This window comes from Camelus dromedarius, chromosome 3 (genome assembly GCF_036321535.1).
Source record: "Camelus dromedarius isolate mCamDro1 chromosome 3, mCamDro1.pat, whole genome shotgun sequence".
In the NCBI taxonomy this organism is placed as follows: Eukaryota; Metazoa; Chordata; class Mammalia; order Artiodactyla; family Camelidae; genus Camelus; species Camelus dromedarius.
In genome coordinates, this window is record NC_087438.1 from 61,397,990 (window position 1) to 61,410,464 (window position 12,475).

Here is a 12,475-nt window from a genome sequence, read left to right on the forward strand (position 1 = left end):
AAAAAAACAGAAACAAAAAACAAGCTCTATGGATACAGAGAATACATTTGTGGTTGCCAGAGGTGGGTCACAAGGTCCAAACTTCAAATTATAAAATAAATAATTCATGGGGATGTAATGTACAGCATGATAACTGTAGTTAATAAAACTGTAGGCAACTTTACTTTTGAAAATAAATTCATATCTTCATTTTCTTTTAGCTTTATTTTGAAAATCAAATCACAAAACTTTGACTAAAGTTTACCAAATAATTTAGCTCAAATAGAGGCAAATTTCAATCATCTTCTGACTCTGAATCAAATACCATGCGTTTTATTTGACGAACCTGCCTCTAGGGCTGTCAATTCCACACAATTATATTTTATTGCTACTATTCTTAATGCCATTTCTAAACTTTAATTTTTTTTCTTTCCTCTTCATTTACTTATTGTCACGGAGGCATCTACATTGTTCCAGAAATGCTCAACAGAGTTGGGAAAAACACATAGAACCTTGGAAAGCATGAGTAGGTTAACATCTTAAGTACTCAAGTACCAGCAGAGATTGTCATAGATGCTCAGACTAGTAGTCTATGAGAAGACAAGAATTTGTTTTGTTTTCTCATTTATGGTTACACTGACATTGTCTTAACAATGAGAGCACAGAGTTCAAACTTTAATTCTGGAAGACGTTAATAAGTATACTTTTATATCTTTCCAATTTCATCAGTTTATTTTTTAGCTCTGAAAAGTTGCTGTATCTTTGTACTAACTGTAAGAGGTTTGCATTCTTTATGAGCAAACTGACTGCAAGAATAATGAATAATGTCAAGGAAGGAAAACTGAATTCCCTCTCCTTGTTCCAACTTTGACCTTGGAGAAGACAGAAAGTTTTCTTACTAGGCATTGTTTATGGTTCATGTGTTCAGAGAAAGCAAGCTAGTAAATCTGTCAGAGAAAAATTAACATTTCCCAGGAGATCAAACAGTAATGCCAGCCAACATCCCATCAAACAATATGACCATATGTATTCCTGTATTTGAAACTCTGTAGTTTTGTTTCTAGCATTTTAAGCTTCAGTTCATGAGCTTGTTGACATATGAGAATCTTCCTTTTCGGAAGTCCAAAGAGATTGAAAAACAAATTGTGAAATCACATGACACTCAAATATTGCATCACTCTATTCCCACTTTCTGTCTCAAGAGATTTCCTAACATCTGAGAGCATCATCAGTGTGAGTAAAGTGACATTTAAAAAGATGAAGAGATGTTTTTCAAAGCCCCCAGAGCATTTACTCTTAAAAAGCACGGATAGAATGAATTTACCATTGAAAGTTATTCTCAGATATGCTCGTGTTTTATTCCATCTCAAGCACAGTTGAAAGAATGCTGTTGTTTTGTGTGAAAACAATATTAAGATGACATTTCTTTTATTTTACATAGCTCTTGCAGTATTTAAGTAAGTCAGAAACAAAGAAGTAGAGTCAGAAGAGCTGGCTCCAGTCATTTAAAAAAATTCATGAAAGAAATCACAGTGCTCTCAGTTTCAGTTGCCTTTCCGAAGACAGTGAGCATAAATTCGTTTTCACTGGTTGACACATCACTACCAAGAAGCAGGCCCAACAACAGCTCCTTCTGATAGAGAGGCCCAGAGCTGGAGAATTTCAAAGCAGATTAGCTGTCTTATAGTCAATGGATGCAGCCCCAAAGAGAATGCTAGTTCATCCTGAGTTGTGACATTTTATTCAACAATTATTATATATTACTATGTTATTAGCACTTGCTGCATTAGCTGTTGTTGTTGTTATTATTATTATCACTGTCATCATCGTCTGCTTTTGGTCATTGTTACATTTCCAGTACAGGGATGAATACTTGGCACATAAAAGGCAATCAAAAAGTATTTATTGAATGAGTGAATGACTCAATCTATTAATTAAGAGATAACTACTACTTAAAGAAGAGTAATTTTGCCCTTGTTTTACTGTGTAAAAACAGCACTTGAAAATCAGCTACATTTATTTTCTTTCAGACTCTTCTTTGCCAAAATTTTACAACTCTTCTGTCTCTTCTTCTGAGAGTCAGCTTAGACACTCAGCTTTAATTTGATTTTCCTCCTGCTTGGGGATGTCACCCATATATAGGCCTTTTCAGCCAGTATAACCTTTCCAAAAGTCCTTGTTGACTACAAGAACTTAAAAGCTCTTTATTGTTGAAGGGATGAGAAGACTGGTATCCATTGTGTCTCATTTGGTGACTGAAATGTGTGACACATAACAAGGCCTTTCTCCTCTGTTTATCCATCTGGAAAATGAGAACAATAATGCTCACTAGTCTGGTATGGAAGTGACTGCCAAGGACTTTGTGATCCACGCAGGGAAGGTGACATTTTAGTCGGTACATATTAATTGGGTGTTTAAGGACTGAAGCACGTATAGAGATGTTAAGCAAAACAACAAAAACAACAACAAAGCAGATTGACTTACAGATTTTTAATACTATTTACATGCTTCTTTAACATACTAACTTTATATTCAATAATTCCTCAATCTACAGTTGCAGATTTGAGACCACTAAGTCTGATGCATCTTAGCCAGGGTGTGCCCATGCTCCTCAGTGAAATATTTAAATCTACACGTGCCTTTTCCTAACCTTATTTTCCTGTGGTTAAGAACTGGGGAATCCAGTCTCTTTTTTTGTGTGTGAAATAGCACATTAAGGGCCAGCTGGTAAATGTAACACCAGGACTAAAATCCTCATTTGCTGACTTCTGATGGGTTTTCACTTCCATATATGTGAGATCTCTAATCTGTGTCTGTGCTATACCCTTGAACAGCACAGAACTGAACTGTGAGGGGCCACTTCTGTGTGAATTTTTTTCAGTAGTAAATACTATAGTACTACGAGATCCTGGGTAGGCTGAATCTGAGGATGTGGAACCATGTTTCTGGAGGGCCAAATGTAAGTTATACACGGATCTTTGAGCAGAGGGTCAACTGTATTTAAGTTAACTTTCTAGATGTAACTGCTGTGAGCTCTGGAAGTTTAATTATCTGTGCTGTTGTTAGTTCATAGCTTCTTTTTTTCTCTTTCTGTTTCTTATCTATTCTATAAAGCCGTCTGAGATTCATCTTGTTAGAAATAAATTCAACCCCTTACGAGCTTTCAAAGTGAGTTAAACCTCTATCAGAGCATTTGTCAAACAGTATGGTCCTGTATTAAAGAACTTCATAAAGAACTCTGTCTTTCTTTCCCTAGACTGTGAACTCTTGGAGACAGAAGTCAATATCCTCATTGTCTTTAGAACAATAACAAATAAAATCTTAGGCACCAGGCAATGTGTTAGACCAGCGGTTCTCAAATTTTAGCAACCATCAGAATCACCTGGAGGGCTTGTTAAAGCACATATTGCTGGACCCTGCCCCCAGAGCTTCTGACTAAGTGGGTCTGGAGTAGGGCAAAGAATCTGCATTTCAAACAAGTTCCCAAGTGATGCCACTCTTCTGCCCGGTTTCTATCTGAATATTTGCCACTACTCCAGTAAGTAGTTTTATCATTCTCACTTTTAAAGAAGTTATATAGCAGGATTGTAATCTCATCTCTTGATGGCTAGTGCTGTGGTCGTTCTCTTAATTGCTCCTGTACATCATAAGCTTTCAAGAAATGCACAGAGAAGAAAAATTAATTGTTAGAATGGAGATAGACTTCTAAGGCCCAGTTATGTTCTTGGGCAAATTAATTGATCTTTCTCCCTCATGCCTCAGTTTTCTCATTTGTAAATTGGGAATTAGCAGTATTTTCCTGTAATGTATATTATAGTTGGCTCCCCAAATTTGCTCAATTCCTTTTCCATTGTGTAGTAGGCAGTGTCGTCCAGAAAATCGCCCCACCTTCAGGAGTAAATTCTAATTCATCCAAATCAATCAGGATAATTGGATTCAGGAATATGAGTTAATTATACCATGATATTCCTCCTTCCTCTAACTTCCATCCCCAGGAGCTGCTGTCTCAGAGCTAAGCAGCTGACTAAAGTTAGGTAGACCATGAGGAGGAGAAGCCTTTTTTTTTTTTTTTTTTTTTTTGCTTTTTTCACTGTGGGGGTACTCACTCTCCTTTGCTAGATATATGTAAGTAAGCAAGTTTCCTGTTGATGGCCATCCTATAGAGGGAAATTGGTACAAGAGGGGGTCCAACAGTGGATATCAGGACAGAGACAGAACCTGGGGAGCTGGTGACATTTTGGAGCCACTGGATCCATAAACCAACCCTGAAGCTACCCTCTCTAGACTACCAGTTATGTGGGCCAACAAAGGCCCTACTGCTTAAGTTAGCTGGAGGCTGGGGTTTTTTTTTCCCCCATAACTATAGTCAAACACCCTGATACCTTATTTCAAGGAGGACTGTAAGAATTAAATGAGGTGATGGATTTTCTAAAAAGCTTGGCATTAATTAGGACATAACAAATATGAGCTAAATATCATTATCAGGGAAGTTACTAGGTCCAAATTAAATATATATGTATTATTGGTGGTTAGATACTGGTGTCCTTTCAAATCTCCTTCTCTACCAACAGCACAAGTGACCTTAAATGCCATTGTCAGCTCCTGACCGAAAGCTCCCTTGGAGGTGTTCTCAGCAGCAGGATTAGAGAAGCCAAAATAACCAGGTGAATTTCTCTGTCAATGATAGAGAATGTGGCTATAACAGGAAAAGATTAATCTGAGAATTGAAGACTCACAGAACAACAGATACAGTTAACTTTAGTAAGGAGAGTTACAAAGTAAGGAGACAAGTATATCAATACTTGAGTTATAGCTGAAGAAACTAAGGCTTATCTTGAGTGAATTGTCCCCAGTCTCACAGCAGAGATAGGTCTCACCCAAACCTGGTACTCATATTACTTGTAGTGGATGTCTGTTCTTTTGGCTGTCTAGCGTGCCACTCTTTCCTTCAGGGCACTGCCCCTCCTCTACAACATGTGTTTAATAACATGTGATTCTTTGGGGGCTGCCAAAAATACTTAGTTCCTCTTTTATTGGGCTAAAGCAAAATGATCGTTTCTCCAGTAATTACATTTATAGTCATTGATTCACTCACAAGCATATTGAAAATCCAACTTTTAAAAGGAAGCAAGAAAGGATAAGTAGAGGACACATTATCTTTGGTCAATAGATGATTCCATTATGATAGCTTATAGGGTCTGGAAGACCCTGATCAGTGGATTAGACAAAAAAAGGTCATTAAGAATTGGCTAGGGAGAGAGGGAATAGATCCATTTGAAATTTAAAAGCATGATTTTGAGAGTAACTTTTAGAGGGGAGAAGCCTGCAAGTCAGCAGAACATGCCCTGGACTCTGGGGTGTGTGTGTGTGTGTGTGTGTGTGTGTGTGTGTGTCTTGGTAGTGATGTTGTGTCATTGCCTCATTCTTGGCACCCAGGCTGTACTCAAGAAAACCAGATTGAAAATTTGGAATCTGTGCTTTAGTGGATTGAAATTGACCTCCAGTCACTAAGGAAAAATCAAAACAAAACATACAAGAATTTAGTGAGGACATTTTTCTGCCAAAAAAATAATTTTTCCTTGATGTTATTTCTCAGTCAGGCCAATATTCCAATGGAAAAAATAGATTGGTTAAGAGTTCAATATCATTTTTTGTAACATTTGACCTAAAATGACATAATAAAAAAAGTAATGACAGAAAATTGTATCCTCTTCTATGGAGGCATGCATGTGTGACAACTTGTCTCACACAAAACATTTGAGAAAAACTGTAGAAAAGATATCTTGAAATGCTAATTCTCTAACTATTTATTTATTCAATAAATATTTATGCCAAGTGTTCTTATGGGCACTTGCTATACATCAGTGAGCAGAACAAAAACAGTAGCAAAACTGTACCTGGAGATGAAGATTTAAATTACTGTTGGGTTTCTGAGACTCTTGTGAACTAATTTATTTGCTTGCTGTAAATTGCTCTAAGAATGGTTGGCTACCTGAATGTCTCGATTTGGGGAAGTTTCACTTAGCATCTAACTTCCTGTCCTTTGTTGAGCCAGATGTCGTGATAGGTGAGGGGACCTAAGGAGGCTGAGAAGAGGTTAAACTGATCTTTCTGAAAACAGAGGGGCCACCTCTGGGATAATCTGGAGGATGCGAGGTGAGAAAAGAGCCATCCAAGTCAGGAAGAAGCTATATGAAGGGAGATGTTGGGATTTCTATAGAAAGAGAAACTCTTTTCAGCAAGACAGTAGTTACATTTGTGGTGTGCGCTACAGTACAGGTGCCTCAGCAGTACTTGAGAGAGCTTCAATAAAACCTCCATTTCTCTTCAGTGTTTTTGATGGGGATGTTTTTTCCCCCTTTGCATCTCTTCTTACTTCTTCTCCTCTTCTTTTTCTTTTCCTTCTGGTTTCTTCTTCCTTTTCTTTTATGTCAAATGTACAGAGAATAGACCTTACTTAGGGCAGGGCCAAAACAACCTACCTTAGGTTAATTAAATCAGGAGGCCATCAGTCTAATGTTGTTCGAATGCCTTAGCAGCCTAGTAAGCAAACCAAAACTTAAGCCTACAAATGCCTTGAGGCTAAGAAATCGAAACCTAAGGACACCCTGTCACAAACAGCCAATGAGTCTTTTCCAATTAATGCAACTACTTACACTATTGCCAGTAATCTTTTACTTTGCTTCCAGTTCTTTTCTAGAAAATTCTTTCCCAAGGCTCCTGTCAGTGAGCTCCTTCTGGTTTGGTGTTGCCCAATTTAATTCAATCTTTGCTCAAATAAATACTTAAAAATTTTAATATGCCTGTTTATCTTTTAACATTACTTATATTTGAATTACATATGATTTTTTAAAAACATTCAATGTTATAATTTTATGCTTGGGGAAAAAAATATTGCTCTCTTAGATTAAACTTGTAAGTAACCCAGACAGTATCTTCTTGACAGGGATTTTCAACTGGATGTCAATTTAAGGTTTTTATGATCTGTTCAAAGAAAAATACAGGTTTAGAAAGGAGGAGACACCCTGAAATGTAGGATGCTATTGTTAAACACAAGGCCACTGGTCATACCCAGGAAAAACTGCTGGCTTTATAGATGCAACCAAAGTAACAGTAGTAGAGCAGTGATGGTAATGAGAATAAGAGAAATTGCCGTTGTGATGGCTTCTGTTTACAAGGAGCCTATTTTGTGCCAAGCACCATTCTAGATATAGTTTCCTTGACTTCTCAGACCTCTTCTATAAGGTGGGTAAATTATTTGCTTCATGTTGCACAGATGTGCAACCATTCTTGAACACATCTATTGGGCATGGACCACCAGAGGAATGACAGATTCTCTGTCATTAGCGATTGTGACCCTCTGAAGAGAAGAACAAAGAGCCTTTTGCTCTCAGAGGGGATTCTCAGGACTTCAAGTGTTGACTTGATCTCAGAATGGGCCTCCTGGGTTCCAGAACTTCCCGGTAAAGAGCCCGATGTGTTCTGCGGTGCTGTAGAATCCCCAGACCCACCTAAGAACAGAAACCTGTTGTTTACAAGAAGGAAAAAAGCAAAACAAAACTGGATGCTTTCATCTTCACTTCCAAACACAACAAAGGATAATAATGAGATGGTTTTCCCTCCCTCCCTTTCTTCCTTCCTTCTTCCTTTTATTCTTTCTTCTTTTGTATATTTACTCTACCAACAAGTATTGAAGGGACTCCTTCATGCAAGGGCCAATGCTGGATGCTGAGACTGCATGATTATGATATAATAAGAAATAGACGTTTTGGTCCTCCTCCCTGGTTCCTGGCACAGAGCTCCTAAAACTCTTGGGATTTCCTGAGTGATAGTGGTGATAAGAGCATCTTTAGCTATTCATGATAAGCCCCTTTCAACCATACTTGAGTTTGTGATAATAAGGTAACTCTTGGAGGATGGGGCTGGTGGCCAGAGGATCCAACCATGTGATTAGAGGGTTGGAAATTTCCAACCAACTCCCTGACCTCCAGGGAGGGGAGAGGGGCTGAAGATGGACTTAATCACCACCAGCCAATGACTGACTCAGTCAGCCTGTAAAATGGAGTCTCCTTGTGTATCCTAAACTATGGAGTCTGTAGAGTTTCCAGGATGGTGAACAGATCAAGGTACTGGGAGGGTGATGCACCCAGAGAGGACACAGAAGCTCCATTGCCTAACCCTCCACCCCCGAAACCTTGACTTATATAAATCTCCCCCCTGGCTATTTCTGAGTTGTATCCTTTAAAATAAACCAGTAAACATCAGTAAAGTATTTTTTCTGAGTTCTGTGAGCCATTATGGCAAGTTACCAAACCTCAGGAGGGAATTGTGGGAATGCTCAATGTCACACGTTCAGAAGTCCAGGTGACAAGTGGGACTTGGTGTGTGATGTCCGGAGTAGTCTGATGCGACTGAGCCCCTAACCCGAGGGGTCTGTGCTGACTCCAGGCAACCAGCGTCAGAACTGAGTTAAACTGTAGGCTACTCAGTCCGTGTTTGCCAAGAATTGGAGAATTTCTTTGTGAGGAAAAACCACACATCTTGGTGTCCGAAATGTTCTGGGTAGAGAGGAAACAACAGCTTTACTTTAGCTGATGTTCCTTTTAATGGTGTGCAAAGCCCAGCCCCTGCCTCTAGAGGGGAGAATGTATTTCCATACAGTGTAGAACATCAGCACCATGAGGTCAGGAGCCGGAAGGTCTTGTTTGCCACTGTATCCTCTACAGCTACGCAAGTACATGGCAGTGAGCATGTGCTCACAAATACGTTGAATGAATGAAGACAAGTCCAGTGTTGCTTCCCAGATGAAAGGGTACACTTGCCGCTTCATCTGGTTAACGCCACCCTACAGATTGCCCATGTGACCCTCAGGAAAAACAGAGCCAGTGTACATTTAGATCTGGAGAGTGGTCATGCACAATACATACCTTCTGAAATAGTAAGGATATTCAGGTTGAGTAACGATACACTCAGTTTGCAAATAACACATGTTCATTTTCATGTTGCTGAAGACTCCTTGCTAGGAAATGAGACACTTGTAATTTAATATGTCATGTTCTCAGAGTCTGAGGCCAAACCACCTCAAGCTGTGAACGCCTTGGCTCTGAAGAGCCAGTCAGGGTCAGGGCAGGGCAGGACTTGGCCCAATGCCCTTCCAGAATAAACCAAACAGCTACAGGAAGTGGTTTCCGTGATTCAGTAGGTGGCACACTTCCTTTTGAGTCAGAACTGAATCACGACTGTGAGAGGCAAAAAAGGCCTATTTCTTTGTCCCATACTTTTCCCCTATTCCCAGTAGTAAATTTATCCCAGTCTGTCATATGATATATCCTGTTGAGTTTAATGTGTTTAACTGAAAAGAAAGAAAGAAAAATAACAAATCAACAGTGAGGAAGCAAGAAGGGAGTGGGAAACCTGGCAGACTGAAATGAATCCAAGCATCATTATTTCATCAGAGGGCCATACTCTCCGAGGAGATTGACAGAAAAGCCATATTCTGATTTCACTGGGGTCATTAAGGCCCCTGGTTCTTTGGACTTGAATATGACCCATTTCCAGTGGAAGCAATTAGATCACACTTACATAAACGATGTTGCTTTAAATGGCCCTGCTTGCCTCTTCACTCACTGACCCTGGCTTACTCCCTGGCATGTCTGCTGGAAGGCTGTTCTCGGTGCTGTCCCAGGCATGGCCTTAGTTCAGCTGTGGGTGAAATGATCCTGTTCTGAATGTACTGAATGCTGCTGGCAATGCTGTAAATTGTTTTGAGGCTTAAGGAAAAACCCCATAGATATCAACAAGTCATAAAAACAGACATATTTTCCCCACATCTCTCTCCCAGTGTGTCTTTTATTCTACTTAAAAGTTCTGTGAACTTAAACGTATTGATCAATCTTTTCATTGGATGAATTAGATTTTACTAGACATTCGTTGCTTCCTTCTACTCTAATTTGTTCCAATCGGTTTCACGTTTCAGAGCAAAGAGTCAGAAACTCGTGCTATCATGCTTAAAAGACTCATAATCAGACTGGAATCAGAAATCTTACTGCCGTGTTAACGTTCCACAGCTCCTTCTGTGAACTATTCCAGGATTTTAAAGAACACTAGATTCAAAGTCACATAGATCTGTGTAGAGTCACGCTCAACCAAAAACTGTAGAGCTGTGTGACCTTGGGTAAGTCTCTTAACCTCTCTGAGCCAGACTTTCCTCAGTCTATAACATGGGATTCTAACATAAGGACACTACTACTGCAAGAACTAAATAGAGCTTTTACGTAGTGCCTAGGACAGCTCCTAGCTCAGATGTTTAAAATAAGGTAGTGGCCTTTCTCTTTATTTACAGTACCTTTCCACTGGGAGATAAGAACAGTATTTGGACACAACAACTGCATGGGCACACTGTCCTGTCCTTCCCAAATACGTCAGTCACATCCAGCGACTTTAGCACTTTCATCAGCAGCACCTGCAGCACATGTGATTTCGAATGGTATCCTCCTTAATGGAGTGGGGAAGAAGCCAGCCAGGAAGCAGGCTTGAAAGCCAAAGCCAGTGCTTCTGGACAGGACAGTTGTGGCTGACAGATGACAGCCAAGTATGAAGAGAGTCCTCATCTGACACACTGAAGGGAACACCTAGAGGATGGGTATGGAAAAGAAGCATCAGTAGTACTCACAGCCAGACAGAGCAGCCGTGAGAGCCCAGGTCAAATGGGGCGACGGCTGGCAGACAGGTAGAAATGCAAATACACCTTCAGACTGGAAAAGCCCTTCTAAAACATCACTCCTCCCATATCCCTTTGATGCCTCCCACATCCCTTCAGTTCCTCCCAGATAGCCACACACAGAGGGTCATGGCTTTTAGAGAAGGGTATTTATTGGTGCCCCCCACCCCCCACCCCCTCAAATTAAGGTCCAAACCATCATCTTGTACTTACCTGTTCTGGAACCATCACTTGGTGTATTGTGGTTGCCTGGTTACCTGGCTGACTCTTCCACAAGACTGTTAGCCTCTAAAGGCAAGAAATGTGTTCCTTTATCCTTTAACAAACCCTTACCTGTAGGTCAGCGCCTAACCCGTGACAGGTGCTCAGCCAATGTTTGCTGACTTGAAAGAAATACTGGAAAGACCGTGAGAAAAGTTGAAACAGGAATTGGTGGCCCCTGGGGCTAAGGTTCCATTGGAGGATCGGCTGGATGGGCTCATTCTGAGGAAAGGAGCCAAAAGTCAGAACCCCCTAGAGTGACAGACAATACCGGGAAAAGAGGACGGAAACTTGTTTTCGAAAGTCGTACTTGTCATGGGCAATCCAAGCTGAACACGATTTCTGGCGGTCTGGGCATTGTCTGAGTGGAGTGTTGATTGCGTGCCGGCTGGACGCTTCTGTTTAAATAGCTACCAGAGTGGGATGACTCAGCAGCCGGCAGATGGGACACTCTCAGGCTGCCTCCTCCTTTAAGTGACAAATAACATTGCCCCGGGTTTCTGTGGCGGTCTCTGATATGACACATGAGAGCTCTTTTCTTGCCAGCCCGTCAGCCAGGGTGCCAAGTCACCCATTATGAATCTGGAAACTGACAGAAATTGACAAGCCTGATCTCATGCTCCAAGTGTGGAGATTCCTTTTTAAAATGAACTCTTATCAATGGATTCCATTCCTGAAATTTAGAGGCTGCTTTAAAATTTTTATTTTATCTCCCTAATGAGGACTTCTGATTATCTTCTGATTATCCTGGCAGTTGAAGTCCTGCAGAAATTCATCTACCCCTGCTTCCCAGCACCACAGACCCTTACTCGGCTTTGTTTGTTGTTTCCCTTTAACACTGGCTTGCAACTTTTTGTTTTTTTTTGTTTTTGTCCCTGGCAGATAAACAGGAGCAGGACAAAGCTTTAAGAAAGAGGCCTGGGAGGAAATCCTACCTAGTAGTAATTTCCTGAGTATTGTGGAAGCTAGCATTATTAAAATTTAACAGCATGACACTTTCACATTGCTCATTAAAGAGCAGTGTTCTCTGGATTTTTTGTTTGACAGATGCTGGCCAACTTTCAAGCAGGGATCCAAGAATAGCTCAGATACAAGGATCAAAAACTATACCTGTAGGAGCTCACGAATTAAACTTTTGAATTAGACTAGCTGCAAAGTGCTATGTCCGAAAAGAATTAAATAAGATCTCAAACTTTTATTTTTAAGCACTCTAAGTGTTTAAAATACCTACAGGACTGATTCAACTTTCAGATCACATTTTTGTACCCTCTGGCTCAGATTAAGGAAGTAACACACACCGTCCACAACTCCACTCCTCACCACTGGTACTATCCTTTCCACTCATCCAAAACAACCTCCCTGATGAAATTGTTCTCGGCTGCGTCAGTATAGTCACTGGTCAGCAAGCACTTGGCATCACACACTTTGTGTTTCTCAGGGCTTAGCTCAGTGAGTCCAGAACAGGCAGAGTGCTTACTACTATTTATTTGATTTGAATTTGAAGGAGGTTGTCTC

The 12,475-nt window shown here is 40.3% G+C and overlaps 1 long non-coding RNA gene across 3 annotated transcripts; it reads right to left on the bottom strand.

The window, feature by feature from the left end:
• Positions 1 to 728: 728 nt before the first annotated feature.
• Positions 729 to 11,393, bottom strand: LOC105103626 (uncharacterized). 3 transcript variants are annotated; one of them, XR_010379142.1, is made up of 5 exons: positions 11,271 to 11,393; positions 11,033 to 11,182; positions 10,325 to 10,610; positions 8,294 to 8,537; positions 729 to 7,490 (listed from the first exon to the last, which is right to left on the bottom strand). It is a non-coding gene; the product is annotated as an uncharacterized LOC105103626 (long non-coding RNA). The 3 variants fall into 3 exon arrangements; XR_010379136.1 differs by lacking the exon at positions 8,294 to 8,537 and having other exon boundaries at positions 731 to 7,490; XR_838513.3 differs by lacking the exon at positions 8,294 to 8,537 and having other exon boundaries at positions 735 to 7,490; positions 9,562 to 10,610.
• Positions 11,394 to 12,475: the final 1,082 nt, after the last annotated feature.